This window comes from Triturus cristatus, chromosome 10, assembly GCF_964204655.1.
Source record: "Triturus cristatus chromosome 10, aTriCri1.1, whole genome shotgun sequence".
Lineage (NCBI taxonomy): Eukaryota > Metazoa > Chordata > Amphibia > Caudata > Salamandridae > Triturus > Triturus cristatus.
The window spans coordinates 721,341,067-721,357,534 of record NC_140593.1 but is presented as its reverse complement, the minus strand read 5'-3'; positions in this window follow the sequence as shown (position 1 = coordinate 721,357,534).

Genomic DNA, 16,468 nt, shown 5'->3' with positions numbered 1-16,468 from the left:
TTAAGGTCTTGGACTCTTACTCTGGCCTAATAGCTACTGTCTTAAGTCTTACTCTGGCCTAATAGCTACTGTCTTAACTCTTACTCTGGCCTAATAGCTACTGTCTTAACTCTTACTCCGGCCTAATAGCTACTGTCTTAACTCTTACGCTGGCCTAATGGTTAAGGTCTTGGACTCTTACTCTGGCCTAATAGCTACTGTCTTAACTCTTACTCTGGCCTAATAGCTACTGTCTTAACTCTTACTCTGGCCTAATGGTTAAGGTCTTGGACTCTTACTCTGGCCTAATAGCTACTGTCTTAACTCTTACTCTGGCCTAATAGCTACTGTCTTAACTCTTACTCTGTCCTCATAGCTACTGTCTTAACTCTTACTCTGGCCTAATGGTTAAGGTCTTGGACTCTTACTCTGGCTTCATAGCTACTGTCTTAACTCTTACTCTGGCCTCATAGCTACTGTCTTAACTCTTACTCTGGCCTCATAGCTACTGTCCTAACTCTTACTCTGGCCTAATAGCTACTGTCTTAACTCTTACTCCGGCCTAATAGCTGCTGTCTTAACTCTTACGCTGGCCTAATGGTTAAGGTCTTGGACTCTTACTCTGGCCTCATAGCTACTGTCTTAACTCTTACTCTGGCCTAATAGCTACTGTCTTAACTCTTACTCTGGCCTAATGGTTAAGGTCTTGGACTCTTACTCTGGCCTAATAGCTACTGTCTTAAGTCTTACTCTGGCCTAATAGCTACTGTCTTAACTCTTACTCTGGCCTAATAGCTACTGTCTTAACTCTTACTCCGGCCTAATAGCTACTGTCTTAACTCTTACGCTGGCCTAATGGTTAAGGTCCTGGACTCTTACTCTGGCCTAATAGCTACTGTCTTAACTCTTACTCTGGCCTAATAGCTACTGTCTTAACTCTTACTCTGGCCTAATGGTTAAGGTCTTGGACTCTTACTCTGGCCTAATAGCTACTGTCTTAACTCTTACTCTGGCCTAATAGCTACTGTCTTAACTCTTACTCTGGCCTAATGGTTAAGGTCTTGGACTCTTACTCTGGCCTCATAGCTACTGTCTTAACTCTTACTCTGGCCTCATAGCTACTGTGTTAACTCTTACTCTGGCCAAATGGTTAAGGTCTTGGACTCTTACTCTGGCCTCATAGCTACTGTCTTAACTCTTACTCTGGCCTCATAGCTACTGTCTTAACTCTTACTCTGGCCTAATAGCTACTGTCTTAACTCTTACTCTGGCCTCATAGCTACTGTCTTAACTCTTACTCTGGCCTCATAGCTACTGTCTTAACTCTTACTCTGGCCTAATGGTTAAGGTCTTGGACTCTTACTCTGGCCTCATAGCTACTGTCTTAACTCTTACTCTGGCCTAATAGCTACTGTCTTAACTCTTACTCTGGCCTAATGGTTAAGGTCTTGGACTCTTACTCTGGCCTAATAGCTACCGTCTTAACTCTTACTCTGGCCTAATGGTTAAGGTCTTGGACTCTTACTCTGGCCTCATAGCTACTGTCTTAACTCTTACTCTGGCCTAATGGTTAAGGTCTTGGACTCTTACTCTGGCCTCATAGCTACTGTCTTAACTCTTACTCTGGCCTCATAGCTACTGTCTTAACTCTTACTCTGGCCTAATGGTTAAGGTCTTGGACTCTTACTCTGGCCTCATAGCTACTGTCTTAACTCTTACTCTGGCCTAATGGTTAAGGTCTTGGACTCTTACTCTGGCCTCATAGCTACTGTCTTAACTCTTACTCTGGCCTCATAGCTACTGTCTTAACTCTTACTCTGGGCTCATAGCTACAGTCTTAACTCTTACTCTGGCCTCATAGCTACAGTCTTAACTCTTAGTCTGGCCTCATAGCTACTGTCTTAACTCTTTCTCTGGCCTCATAGCTACTGTCTTAACTCTTACTCTGGCCTAATGGTTAAGGTCTTGGACTCTTAATCTGGCCTCATAGCTACTGTCTTAACTCTTACTCTGGCCTAATAGCTACTGTCTTAACTCTTACTCTGGCCTCATAGCTACTGTCTTAACTCTTACTCTGGCCAAATAGCTACGGTCTTAACTCTTACTCTGGCCTCATAGCTACTGTCTTAACCCTTACTCTGGCCTAATGGTTAAGGTCTTGGACTCTTACTCTGGCCTCATAGCTACTGTCTTAACTCTTTCTCTGGCCTCATAGCTACTGTCTTAACTCTTACTCTGGCCTAATGGTTAAGGTCTTGTACTCTTACTCTGGCTTCATAGCTACTGTCTTAACTCTTACTCTGGCCTCATAGCTACTGTCTTAACTCTTACTCTGGCCTCATAGCTACTGTCCTAACTCTTACTCTAGCCTCATAGCTACTGTCTTAACTCTTACTCTGGCCTAATAGCTACTGTGTTAACTCTTACTCTGGCCTAATAGCTACTGTCTTAACTCTTACTGTGGCCTAATAGCTACTGTCTTAACTCTTACTCTGGCCTAATAGCTACTGTCTTAACTCTTACTCTGGCCTAATGGTTAAGGTCTTGGACTCTTACTCTGGCCTCATAGCTACTGTCTTAACTCTTACTCTGGCCTCATAGCTACTGTGTTAACTCTTACTCTGGCCGAATGGTTAAGGTCTTGGACTCTTACTCTGGCCTCATAGCTACTGTCTTAACTCTTACTCTGGCCTCATAGCTACAGTCTTAACTCTTACTCTGGCCTCATAGCTACAGTCTTAACTCTTAGTCTGGCCTCATAGCTACTGTCTTAACTCTTACTCTGGCCTCATAGCTACTGTCTTAACTCTTACTCTGGCCTAATGGTTAAGGTCTTGGACTCTTAATCTGGCCTCATAGCTACTGTCTTAACTCTTACTCTGGCCTAATAGCTACTGTCTTAACTCTTACTCTGGCCTCATAGCTACTGTCTTAACTCTTACTCTGGCCTAATAGCTACTGTCTTAACTCTTACTCTGGCCAAATAGCTACTGTCTTAACTCTTACTCTGGCCTCATAGCTACTGTCTTAACCCTTACTCTGGCCTAATGGTTAAGGTCTTGGACTCTTACTCTGGCCTCATAGCTACTGTCTTAACTCTTACTCTGGCCTCATAGCTACTGTCTTAACTCTTACTCTGGCCTAATGGTTAAGGTCTTGGACTCTTACTCTGGCTTCATAGCTACTGTCTTAACTCTTACTCTGGCCTCATAGCTACTGTCTTAACTCTTACTCTGGCCTCATAGCTACTGTCCTAACTCTTACTCTAGCCTCATAGCTACTGTCTTAACTCTTACTCTGGCCTAATAGCTACTGTGTTAACTCTTACTCTGGCCTAATAGCTACTGTCTTAACTCTTACTGTGGCCTAATAGCTACTGTCTTAACTCTTACTCTGGCCTAATAGCTACTGTCTTAACTCTTACTCTGGCCTAATGGTTAAGGTCTTGGACTCTTACTCTGGCCTCATAGCTACTGTCTTAACTCTTACTCTGGCCTCATAGATACTGTGTTAACTCTTACTCTGGCCGAATGGTTAAGGTCTTGGACTCTTACTCTGGCCTCATAGCTACTGTCTTAACTCTTACTCTGGCCTCATAGCTACTGTCTTAACTCTTACTCTTGCCTAATAGCTACTGTCTTAACTCTTACTCTGGCCTCATAGCTACTGTCTTAACTCTTACTCTGGCCTCATAGCTACTGTCTTAACTCTTACTCTGGCCTAATGGTTAAGGTCTTGGACTCTTACTCTGGCCTCATAGCTACTGTCTTAACTCTTACTCTGGCCTCATAGCTACTGTCTTAACTCTTACTCTGGCCTAATAGCTACTGTCTTAACTCTTACTCTGGCCTAATGGCTAAGGTCTTGGACTCTTACTCTGGCCTAATAGCTACTGTCTTAACTCTTACTCTGGCCTAATGGTTAAGGTCTTGGACTCTTACTCTGGCCTCATAGCTACTGTCTTAACTCTTACTCTGGCCTAATGGTTAAGGTCTTGGACTCTTACTCTGGCCTCATAGCTACTGTCTTAACTCTTACTCTGGCCTAATGGTTAAGGTCTTGGACTCTTACTCTGGCCTCATAGCTACTGTCTTAACTCTTACTCTGGCCTAATGGTTAAGGTCTTGGACTCTTACTCTGGCCTCATAGCTACTGTCTTAACTCTTACTCTGGCCTCATAGCTACTGTCTTAACTCTTACTCTGGCCTAATATCTACTGTCTTAACTCTTACTCTGGCCTCATAGCTACTGTCTTAACTCTTACTCTGGCCTAATAGCTACTGTCTTAACTCTTACTCTGGCCTCATAGCTACTGTCTTAACTCTTACTCTGGCCTAATAGCTACTGTCTTAACTCTTACTCTGGCCTCATAGCTACTGTCTTAACTATTACTCTGGCCTAATAGCTACTGTCTTAACTCTTACTCTGGCCTCATAGCTACTGTCTTAACTCTTACTCTGGCCTAATGGTTAAGGTCTTGGACTCTTACTCTGGCCTCATAGCTACTGTCTTAACTCTTACTCTGGCCTAATGGTTAAGGTCTTGGACTCTTACTCTGGCCTCATAGCTACTGTCTTAACTCTTACTCTGGCCTCATAGCTACTGTCTTAACTCTTACACTGGCCTAATGTTTAAGGTCTTGGACTCTTACTCTGGCCTCATAGCTACTGTCTTAACTCTTACTCTGGCCTCATAGCTACTGTCTTAACTCTTACTCTGGCCTAATAGCTACTGTCTTAACTCTTACTCTGGCCTAATGGTTAAGGTCTTGGACTCTTACTCTGGCCTCATAGCTACTGTCTTAACTCTTACTCTGGCCTAATGTTTAAGGTCTTGGACTCTTACTCTGGCCTCATAGCTACTGTCTTAACTCTTACTCTGGCCTCATAGCTACTGTCTTAACTCTTACTCTGGCCTAATGGTTAAGGTCTTGGACTCTTACTCTGGCCTCATAGCTACTGTCTTAACTCTTACTCTGGCCTCATAGCTACTGTCTTAACTCTTACTCTGGCCTCATAGCTACTGTCTTAACTCTTACTCTGGCCTCATAGCTACTGTCTTAACTCTTACTCTGGCCTCATAGCTATTGTCTTAACTCTTACTCTGGCCTCATAGCTACTGTCTTAACTCCTACTCTGGCCTAATGGTTAAGGTCTTGGACTCTTAATCTGGCCTCATAGCTACTGTTTTAACTCTTACTCTGGCCTAATAGCTACTGTCTTAACTCTTACTCTGGCCTCATAGCTACTGTCTTAACTCTTACTCTGGCCTAATAGCTACTGTCTTAACTCTTACTCTGGCCAAATAGCTACTGTCTTAACTCTTACTCTGGCCTCATAGCTACTGTCTTAACCCTTACTCTGGCCTAATGGTTAAGGTCTTGGACTCTTACTCTGGCCTCATAGCTACTGTCTTAACTCTTACTCTGGCCTCATAGCTACTGTCCTAACTCTTACTCTGGCCTAATAGCTACTGTCTTAACTCTTACTCCGGCCTAATAGCTGCTGTCTTAACTCTTACGCTGGCCTAATGGTTAAGGTCTTGGACTCTTACTCTGGCCTCATAGCTACTGTCTTAACTCTTACTCTGGCCTAATAGCTACTGTCTTAACTCTTACTCTGGCCTAATGGTTAAGGTCTTGGACTCTTACTCTGGCCTAATAGCTACTGTCTTAAGTCTTACTCTGGCCTAATAGCTACTGTCTTAACTCTTACTCTGGCCTAATAGCTACTGTCTTAACTCTTACTCCGGCCTAATAGCTACTGTCTTAACTCTTACGCTGGCCTAATGGTTAAGGTCTTGGACTCTTACTCTGGCCTAATAGCTACTGTCTTAACTCTTACTCTGGCCTAATAGCTACTGTCTTAACTCTTACTCTGGCCTAATGGTTAAGGTCTTGGACTCTTACTCTGGCCTAATAGCTACTGTCTTAACTCTTACTCTGGCCTAATAGCTACTGTCTTAACTCTTACTCTGGCCTCATAGCTACTGTCTTAACTCTTACTCTGGCCTAATGGTTAAGGTCTTGGACTCTTACTCTGGCTTCATAGCTACTGTCTTAACTCTTACTCTGGCCTCATAGCTACTGTCTTAACTCTTACTCTGGCCTCATAGCTACTGTCCTAACTCTTACTCTGGCCTAATAGCTACTGTCTTAACTCTTACTCCGGCCTAATAGCTGCTGTCTTAACTCTTACGCTGGCCTAATGGTTAAGGTCTTGGACTCTTACTCTGGCCTCATAGCTACTGTCTTAACTCTTACTCTGGCCTAATAGCTACTGTCTTAACTCTTACTCTGGCCTAATGGTTAAGGTCTTGGACTCTTACTCTGGCCTAATAACTACTGTCTTAAGTCTTACTTTGGCCTAATAGCTACTGTCTTAACTCTTACTCTGGCCTAATAGCTACTGTCTTAACTCTTACTCCGGCCTAATAGCTACTGTCTTAACTCTTACGCTGGCCTAATGGTTAAGGTCCTGGACTCTTACTCTGGCCTAATAGCTACTGTCTTAACTCTTACTCTGGCCTAATAGCTACTGTCTTAACTCTTACTCTGGCCTAATGGTTAAGGTCTTGGACTCTTACTCTGGCCTAATAGCTACTGTCTTAACTCTTACTCTGGCCTAATAGCTACTGTCTTAACTCTTACTCTGGCCTAATGGTTAAGGTCTTGGACTCTTACTCTGGCCTCATAGCTACTGTCTTAACTCTTACTCTGGCCTCATAGCTACTGTGTTAACTCTTACTCTGGCCGAATGGTTAAGGTCTTGGACTCTTACTCTGGCCTCATAGCTACTGTCTTAACTCTTACTCTGGCCTCATAGCTACTGTCTTAACTCTTACTCTGGCCTAATAGCTACTGTCTTAACTCTTACTCTGGCCTCATAGCTACTGTCTTAACTCTTACTCTGGCCTCATAGCTACTGTCTTAACTCTTACTCTGGCCTAATGGTTAAGGTCTTGGACTCTTACTCTGGCCTCATAGCTACTGTCTTAACTCTTACTCTGGCCTAATAGCTACTGTCTTAACTCTTACTCTGGCCTAATGGTTAAGGTCTTGGACTCTTACTCTGGCCTAATAGCTACCGTCTTAACTCTTACTCTGGCCTAATGGTTAAGGTCTTGGACTCTTACTCTGGCCTCATAGCTACTGTCTTAACTCTTACTCTGGCCTAATGGTTAAGGTCTTGGACTCTTACTCTGGCCTCATAGCTACTGTCTTAACTCTTACTCTGGCCTCATAGCTACTGTCTTAACTCTTACTCTGGCCTAATGGTTAAGGTCTTGGACTCTTACTCTGGCCTCATAGCTACTGTCTTAACTCTTACTCTGGCCTAATGGTTAAGGTCTTGGACTCTTACTCTGGCCTCATAGCTACTGTCTTAACTCTTACTCTGGCCTCATAGCTACTGTCTTAACTCTTACTCTGGCCTAATGGTTAAGGTCTTGGACTCTTACTCTGGCCTCATAGCTACTGTCTTAACTCTTACTCTGGCCTAATGGTTAAGGTCTTAACTCTTTCTCTGGCCTAATAGCTACTGTCTTAACACTTACTCTGGCCTCATAGCTACTGTCTTAACTCTTACTCTGGCCTCATAGCTACTGTCTTAACTCTTACTCTGGCCTAATGGTTAAGGTCTTGGACTCTTACTCTGGCCTCATAGCTACTGTCTTAACTCTTACTCTGGCCTAATGGTTAAGGTCTTGGACTCTTACTCTGGCCTCATAGCTACTGTCTTAACTCTTACTCTGGCCTAATGGTTAAGGTCTTGGACTCTTACTCTGGCCTCATAGCTACTGTCTTAACTCTTACTCTGGCCTCATAGCTACTGTCTTAACTCTTACTCTGGCCTAATGGTTAAGGTCTTGGACTCTTACTCTGGCTTCATAGCTACTGTCTTAACTCTTACTCTGGCCTCATAGCTACTGTCTTAACTCTTACTCTGGCCTCATAGCTACTGTCCTAACTCTTACTCTAGCCTCATAGCTACTGTCTTAACTCTTACTCTGGCCTAATAGCTACTGTGTTAACTCTTACTCTGGCCTAATAGCTACTGTCTTAACTCTTACTGTGGCCTAATAGCTACTGTCTTAACTCTTACTCTGGCCTAATAGCTACTGTCTTAACTCTTACTCTGGCCTAATGGTTAAGGTCTTGGACTCTTACTCTGGCCTCATAGCTACTGTCTTAACTCTTACTCTGGCCTCATAGCTACTGTGTTAACTCTTACTCTGGCCGAATGGTTAAGGTCTTGGACTCTTACTCTGGCCTCATAGCTACTGTCTTAACTCTTACTCTGGCCTCATAGCTACAGTCTTAACTCTTACTCTGGCCTCATAGCTACAGTCTTAACTCTTAGTCTGGCCTCATAGCTACTGTCTTAACTCTTACTCTGGCCTCATAGCTACTGTCTTAACTCTTACTCTGGCCTAATGGTTAAGGTCTTGGACTCTTAATCTGGCCTCATAGCTACTGTCTTAACTCTTACTCTGGCCTAATAGCTACTGTCTTAACTCTTACTCTGGCCTCATAGCTACTGTCTTAACTCTTACTCTGGCCTAATAGCTACTGTCTTAACTCTTACTCTGGCCAAATAGCTACTGTCTTAACTCTTACTCTGGCCTCATAGCTACTGTCTTAACCCTTACTCTGGCCTAATGGTTAAGGTCTTGGACTCTTACTCTGGCCTCATAGCTACTGTCTTAACTCTTACTCTGGCCTCATAGCTACTGTCTTAACTCTTACTCTGGCCTAATGGTTAAGGTCTTGGACTCTTACTCTGGCTTCATAGCTACTGTCTTAACTCTTACTCTGGCCTCATAGCTACTGTCTTAACTCTTACTCTGGCCTCATAGCTACTGTCCTAACTCTTACTCTAGCCTCATAGCTACTGTCTTAACTCTTACTCTGGCCTAATAGCTACTGTGTTAACTCTTACTCTGGCCTAATAGCTACTGTCTTAACTCTTACTGTGGCCTAATAGCTACTGTCTTAACTCTTACTCTGGCCTAATAGCTACTGTCTTAACTCTTACTCTGGCCTAATGGTTAAGGTCTTGGACTCTTACTCTGGCCTCATAGCTACTGTCTTAACTCTTACTCTGGCCTCATAGATACTGTGTTAACTCTTACTCTGGCCGAATGGTTAAGGTCTTGGACTCTTACTCTGGCCTCATAGCTACTGTCTTAACTCTTACTCTGGCCTCATAGCTACTGTCTTAACTCTTACTCTTGCCTAATAGCTACTGTCTTAACTCTTACTCTGGCCTCATAGCTACTGTCTTAACTCTTACTCTGGCCTCATAGCTACTGTCTTAACTCTTACTCTGGCCTAATGGTTAAGGTCTTGGACTCTTACTCTGGCCTCATAGCTACTGTCTTAACTCTTACTCTGGCCTCATAGCTACTGTCTTAACTCTTACTCTGGCCTAATAGCTACTGTCTTAACTCTTACTCTGGCCTAATGGCTAAGGTCTTGGACTCTTACTCTGGCCTAATAGCTACTGTCTTAACTCTTACTCTGGCCTAATGGTTAAGGTCTTGGACTCTTACTCTGGCCTCATAGCTACTGTCTTAACTCTTACTCTGGCCTAATGGTTAAGGTCTTGGACTCTTACTCTGGCCTCATAGCTACTGTCTTAACTCTTACTCTGGCCTAATGGTTAAGGTCTTGGACTCTTACTCTGGCCTCATAGCTACTGTCTTAACTCTTACTCTGGCCTAATGGTTAAGGTCTTGGACTCTTACTCTGGCCTCATAGCTACTGTCTTAACTCTTACTCTGGCCTCATAGCTACTGTCTTAACTCTTACTCTGGCCTAATATCTACTGTCTTAACTCTTACTCTGGCCTCATAGCTACTGTATTAACTCTTACTCTGGCCTAATAGCTACTGTCTTAACTCTTACTCTGGCCTCATAGCTACTGTCTTAACTCTTACTCTGGCCTAATAGCTACTGTCTTAACTCTTACTCTGGCCTCATAGCTACTGTCTTAACTATTACTCTGGCCTAATAGCTACTGTCTTAACTCTTACTCTGGCCTCATAGCTACTGTCTTAACTCTTACTCTGGCCTAATGGTTAAGGTCTTGGACTCTTACTCTGGCCTCATAGCTACTGTCTTAACTCTTACTCTGGCCTCATAGCTACTGTCTTAACTCTTACTCTGGCCTAATGGTTAAGGTCTTGGACTCTTACTCTGGCCTCATAGCTACTGTCTTAACTCTTACTCTGGCCTCATAGCTACTGTCTTAACTCTTACACTGGCCTAATGTTTAAGGTCTTGGACTCTTACTCTGGCCTCATAGCTACTGTCTTAACTCTTACTCTGGCCTCATAGCTACTGTCTTAACTCTTACTCTGGCCTAATAGCTACTGTCTTAACTCTTACTCTGGCCTAATGGTTAAGGTCTTGGACTCTTACTCTGGCCTCATAGCTACTGTCTTAACTCTTACTCTGGCCTAATGTTTAAGGTCTTGGACTCTTACTCTGGCCTCATAGCTACTGTCTTAACTCTTACTCTGGCCTCATAGCTACTGTCTTAACTCTTACTCTGGCCTAATGGTTAAGGTCTTGGACTCTTACTCTGGCCTCATAGCTACTGTCTTAACTCTTACTCTGGCCTCATAGCTACTGTCTTAACTCTTACTCTGGCCTCATAGCTACAGTCTTAACTCTTACTCTGGCCTCATAGCTACTGTCTTAACTCTTACTCTGGCCTCATAGCTATTGTCTTAACTCTTACTCTGGCCTCATAGCTACTGTCTTAACTCCTACTCTGGCCTAATGGTTAAGGTCTTGGACTCTTAATCTGGCCTCATAGCTACTGTTTTAACTCTTACTCTGGCCTAATAGCTACTGTCTTAACTCTTACTCTGGCCTCATAGCTACTGTCCTAACTCTTACTCTGGCCTAATAGCTACTGTCTTAACTCTTACTCCGGCCTAATAGCTGCTGTCTTAACTCTTACGCTGGCCTAATGGTTAAGGTCTTGGACTCTTACTCTGGCCTCATAGCTACTGTCTTAACTCTTACTCTGGCCTAATAGCTACTGTCTTAACTCTTACTCTGGCCTAATGGTTAAGGTCTTGGACTCTTACTCTGGCCTAATAGCTACTGTCTTAAGTCTTACTCTGGCCTAATAGCTACTGTCTTAACTCTTACTCTGGCCTAATAGCTACTGTCTTAACTCTTACTCCGGCCTAATAGCTACTGTCTTAACTCTTACGCTGGCCTAATGGTTAAGGTCCTGGACTCTTACTCTGGCCTAATAGCTACTGTCTTAACTCTTACTCTGGCCTAATAGCTACTGTCTTAACTCTTACTCTGGCCTAATGGTTAAGGTCTTGGACTCTTACTCTGGCCTAATAGCTACTGTCTTAACTCTTACTCTGGCCTAATAGCTACTGTCTTAACTCTTACTCTGGCCTAATGGTTAAGGTCTTGGACTCTTACTCTGGCCTCATAGCTACTGTCTTAACTCTTACTCTGGCCTCATAGCTACTGTGTTAACTCTTACTCTGGCCGAATGGTTAAGGTCTTGGACTCTTACTCTGGCCTCATAGCTACTGTCTTAACTCTTACTCTGGCCTCATAGCTACTGTCTTAACTCTTACTCTGGCCTAATAGCTACTGTCTTAACTCTTACTCTGGCCTCATAGCTACTGTCTTAACTCTTACTCTGGCCTCATAGCTACTGTCTTAACTCTTACTCTGGCCTAATGGTTAAGGTCTTGGACTCTTACTCTGGCCTCATAGCTACTGTCTTAACTCTTACTCTGGCCTAATAGCTACTGTCTTAACTCTTACTCTGGCCTAATGGTTAAGGTCTTGGACTCTTACTCTGGCCTAATAGCTACCGTCTTAACTCTTACTCTGGCCTAATGGTTAAGGTCTTGGACTCTTACTTTGGCCTCATAGCTACTGTCTTAACTCTTACTCTGGCCTAATGGTTAAGGTCTTGGACTCTTACTCTGGCCTCATAGCTACTGTCTTAACTCTTACTCTGGCCTCATAGCTACTGTCTTAACTCTTACTCTGGCCTAATGGTTAAGGTCTTGGACTCTTACTCTGGCCTCATAGCTACTGTCTTAACTCTTACTCTGGCCTAATGGTTAAGGTCTTGGACTCTTACTCTGGCCTCATAGCTACTGTCTTAACTCTTACTCTGGCCTCATAGCTACTGTCTTAACTCTTACTCTGGCCTAATGGTTAAGGTCTTGGACTCTTACTCTGGCCTCATAGCTACTGTCTTAACTCTTACTCTGGCCTAATGGTTAAGGTCTTAACTCTTTCTCTGGCCTAATAGCTACTGTCTTAACACTTACTCTGGCCTCATAGCTACTGTCTTAACTCTTACTCTGGCCTCATAGCTACTGTCTTAACTCTTACTCTGGCCTAATGGTTAAGGTCTTGGACTCTTACTCTGGCCTCATAGCTACTGTCTTAACTCTTACTCTGGCCTAATGGTTAAGGTCTTGGACTCTTACTCTGGCCTCATAGCTACTGTCTTAACTCTTACTCTGGCCTAATGGTTAAGGTCTTGGACTCTTACTCTGGCCTCATAGCTACTGTCTTAACTCTTACTCTGGCCTCATAGCTACTGTCTTAACTCTTACTCTGGCCTAATAGCTACTGTCTTAACTCTTACTCCGGCCTAATAGCTACTGTCTTAACTCTTACGCTGGCCTAATGGTTAAGGTCTTGGACTCTTACTCTGGCCTAATAGCTACTGTCTTAACTCTTACTCTGGCCTAATAGCTACTGTCTTAACTCTTACTCTGGCCTAATGGTTAAGGTCTTAGACTCTTACTCTGGCCTAATAGCTACTGTCTTAACTCTTACTCTGGCCTAATGGTTAAGGTCTTGGACTCTTACTCTGGCCTCATAGCTACTGTCTTAACTCTTACTCTGGACTCATAGCTACTGTGTTAACTCTTACTCTGGCCGAATGGTTAAGGTCTTGGACTCTTACTCTGGCCTCATAGCTACTGTCTTAACTCTTACTCTGGCCTCATAGCTACTGTCTTAACTCTTACTCTGGCCTAATAGCTACTGTCTTAACTCTTACTCTGGCCTCATAGCTGCTGTCTTAACTCTTACTCTGGCCTCATAGCTACTGTCTTAACTCTTACTCTGGCCTAATGGTTAAGGTCTTGGACTCTTACTCTGGCCTCATAGCTACTGTCTTAACTATTACTCTGGCCTCATAGCTACTGTCTTAACTCTTACTCTGGCCTAATAGCTACTGTCTTAACTCTTACTCTGGCCTAATGGTTAAGGTCTTGGACTCTTACTCTGGCCTAATAGCTACTGTCTTAACTCTTACTCTGGCCTAATGGTTAAGGTCTTGGACTCTTACTCTGGCCTCATAGCTACTGTCTTAACTCTTACTCTGGCCTAATGGTTAAGGTCTTGGACTCTTACTCTGGCCTCATAGCTACTGTCTTAACTCTTACTCTGGCCTCATAGCTACTGTCTTAACTCTTACTCTGGCCTAATGGTTAAGGTCTTGGACTCTTACTCTGGCCTCATAGCTACTGTCTTAACTCTTACTCTGGCCTAATGGTTAAGGTCTTGGACTCTTACTCTGGCCTCATAGCTACTGTCTTAACTCTTACTCTGGCCTCATAGCTACTGTCTTAACTCTTACTCTGGCCTAATATCTACTGTCTAAACTCTTACTCTGGCCTCATAGCTACTGTCTTAACTCTTACTCTGGCCTCATAGCTACTGTCTTAACTCTTACTCTGGCCTAATAGCTACTGTCTTAACTCTTACTCTGGCCTCATAGCTACTGTCTTAACTCTTACTCTGGCCTCATAGCTACAGTCTTAACTCTTACTCTGGCCTCATAGCTACTGTCTTAACTCTTACTCTGGCCTCATAGCTATTGTCTTAACTCTTACTCTGGCCTCATAGCTACTGTCTTAACTCCTACTCTGGCCTAATGGTTAAGGTCTTGGACTCTTAATCTGGCCTCATAGCTACTGTTTTAACTCTTACTCTGGCCTAATAGCTACTGTCTTAACTCTTACTCTGGCCTCATAGCTACTGTCTTAACTCTTACTCTGGCCTAATAGCTACTGTCTTAACTCTTACTCTGGCCAAATAGCTACTGTCTTAACTCTTACTCTGGCCTCATAGCTACTGTCTTAACCCTTACTCTGGCCTAATGGTTAAGGTCTTGGACTCTTACTCTGGCCTCATAGCTACTGTCTTAACTCTTACTCTGGCCTCATAGCTACTGTCCTAACTCTTACTCTGGCCTAATAGCTACTGTCTTAACTCTTACTCCGGCCTAATAGCTGCTGTCTTAACTCTTACGCTGGCCTAATGGTTAAGGTCTTGGACTCTAACTCTGGCCTCATAGCTACTGTCTTAACTATTACTCTGGCCTAATAGCTACTGTCTTAACTCTTACTCTGGCCTAATGGTTAAGGTCTTGGACTCTTACTCTGGCCTAATAGCTACTGTCTTAAGTCTTACTCTGGCCTAATAGCTACTGTCTTAACTCTTACTCTGGCCTAATAGCTACTGTCTTAACTCTTACGCTGGCCTAATGGTTAAGGTCTTGGACTCTTACTCTGGCCTAATAGCTACTGTCTTAACTCTTACTCTGGCCTAATAGCTACTGTCTTAACTCTTACTCTGGCCTAATGGTTAAGGTCTTGGACTCTTACTCTGGCCTAATAGCTACTGTCTTAACTCTTACTCTGGCCTAATAGCTACTGTCTTAACTCTTACTCTGGCCTCATAGCTACTGTCTTAACTCTTACTCTGGCCTAATGGTTAAGGTCTTGGACTCTTACTCTGGCTTCATAGCTACTGTCTTAACTCTTACTCTGGCCTCATAGCTACTGTCTTAACTCTTACTCTGGCCTCATAGCTACTGTCCTAACTCTTACTCTGGCCTAATAGCTACTGTCTTAACTCTTACTCCGGCCTAATAGCTGCTGTCTTAACTCTTACGCTGGCCTAATGGTTAAGGTCTTGGACTCTTACTCTGGCCTCATAGCTACTGTCTTAACTCTTACTCTGGCCTAATAGCTACTGTCTTAACTCTTACTCTGGCCTAATGGTTAAGGTCTTGGACTCTTACTCTGGCCTAATAGCTACTGTCTTAACTCTTACTCTGGCCTAATAGCTACTGTCTTAACTCTTACTCTGGCCTAATGGTTAAGGTCTTGGACTCTTACTCTGGCCTCATAGCTACTGTCTTAACTCTTACTCTGGCCTCATAGCTACTGTGTTAACTCTTACTCTGGCCAAATGGTTAAGGTCTTGGACTCTTACTCTGGCCTCATAGCTACTGTCTTAACTCTTACTCTGGCCTCATAGCTACTGTCTTAACTCTTACTCTGGCCTAATAGCTACTGTCTTAACTCTTACTCTGGCCTCATAGCTACTGTCTTAACTCTTACTCTGGCCTCATAGCTACTGTCTTAACTCTTACTCTGGCCTAATGGTTAAGGTCTTGGACTCTTACTCTGGCCTCATAGCTACTGTCTTAACTCTTACTCTGGCCTAATAGCTACTGTCTTAACTCTTACTCTGGCCTAATGGTTAAGGTCTTGGACTCTTACTCTGGCCTAATAGCTACCGTCTTAACTCTTACTCTGGCCTAATGGTTAAGGTCTTGGACTCTTACTCTGGCCTCATAGCTACTGTCTTAACTCTTACTCTGGCCTAATGGTTAAGGTCTTGGACTCTTACTCTGGCCTCATAGCTACTGTCTTAACTCTTACTCTGGCCTCATAGCTACTGTCTTAACTCTTACTCTGGCCTAATGGTTAAGGTCTTGGACTCTTACTCTGGCCTCATAGCTACTGTCTTAACTCTTACTCTGGCCTAATGGTTAAGGTCTTGGACTCTTACTCTGGCCTCATAGCTACTGTCTTAACTCTTACTCTGGCCTCATAGCTACTGTCTTAACTCTTACTCTGGCCTAATGGTTAAGGTCTTGGACTCTTACTCTGGCCTAATAGCTACTGTCTTAAGTCTTACTCTGGCCTAATAGCTACTGTCTTAACTCTTACTCTGGCCTAATAGCTACTGTCTTAACTCTTACTCCGGCCTAATAGCTACTGTCTTAACTCTTACGCTGGCCTAATGGTTAAGGTCCTGGACTCTTACTCTGGCCTAATAGCTACTGTCTTAACTCTTACTCTGGCCTAATAGCTACTGTCTTAACTCTTACTCTGGCCTAATGGTTAAGGTCTTGGACTCTTACTCTGGCCTAATAGCTACTGTCTTAACTCTTACTCTGGCCTAATAGCTACTGTCTTAACTCTTACTCTGGCCTAATGGTTAAGGTCTTGGACTCTTACTCTGGCCTCATAGCTACTGTCTTAACTCTTACTCTGGCCTCATAGCTACTGTGTTAACTCTTACTCTGGCCGAATGGTTAAGGTCTTGGACTCTTACTCTGGCCTCATAGCTACTGTCTTAACTCTTACTCTGGCCTCATAGCTACTGTCTTAACTCTTA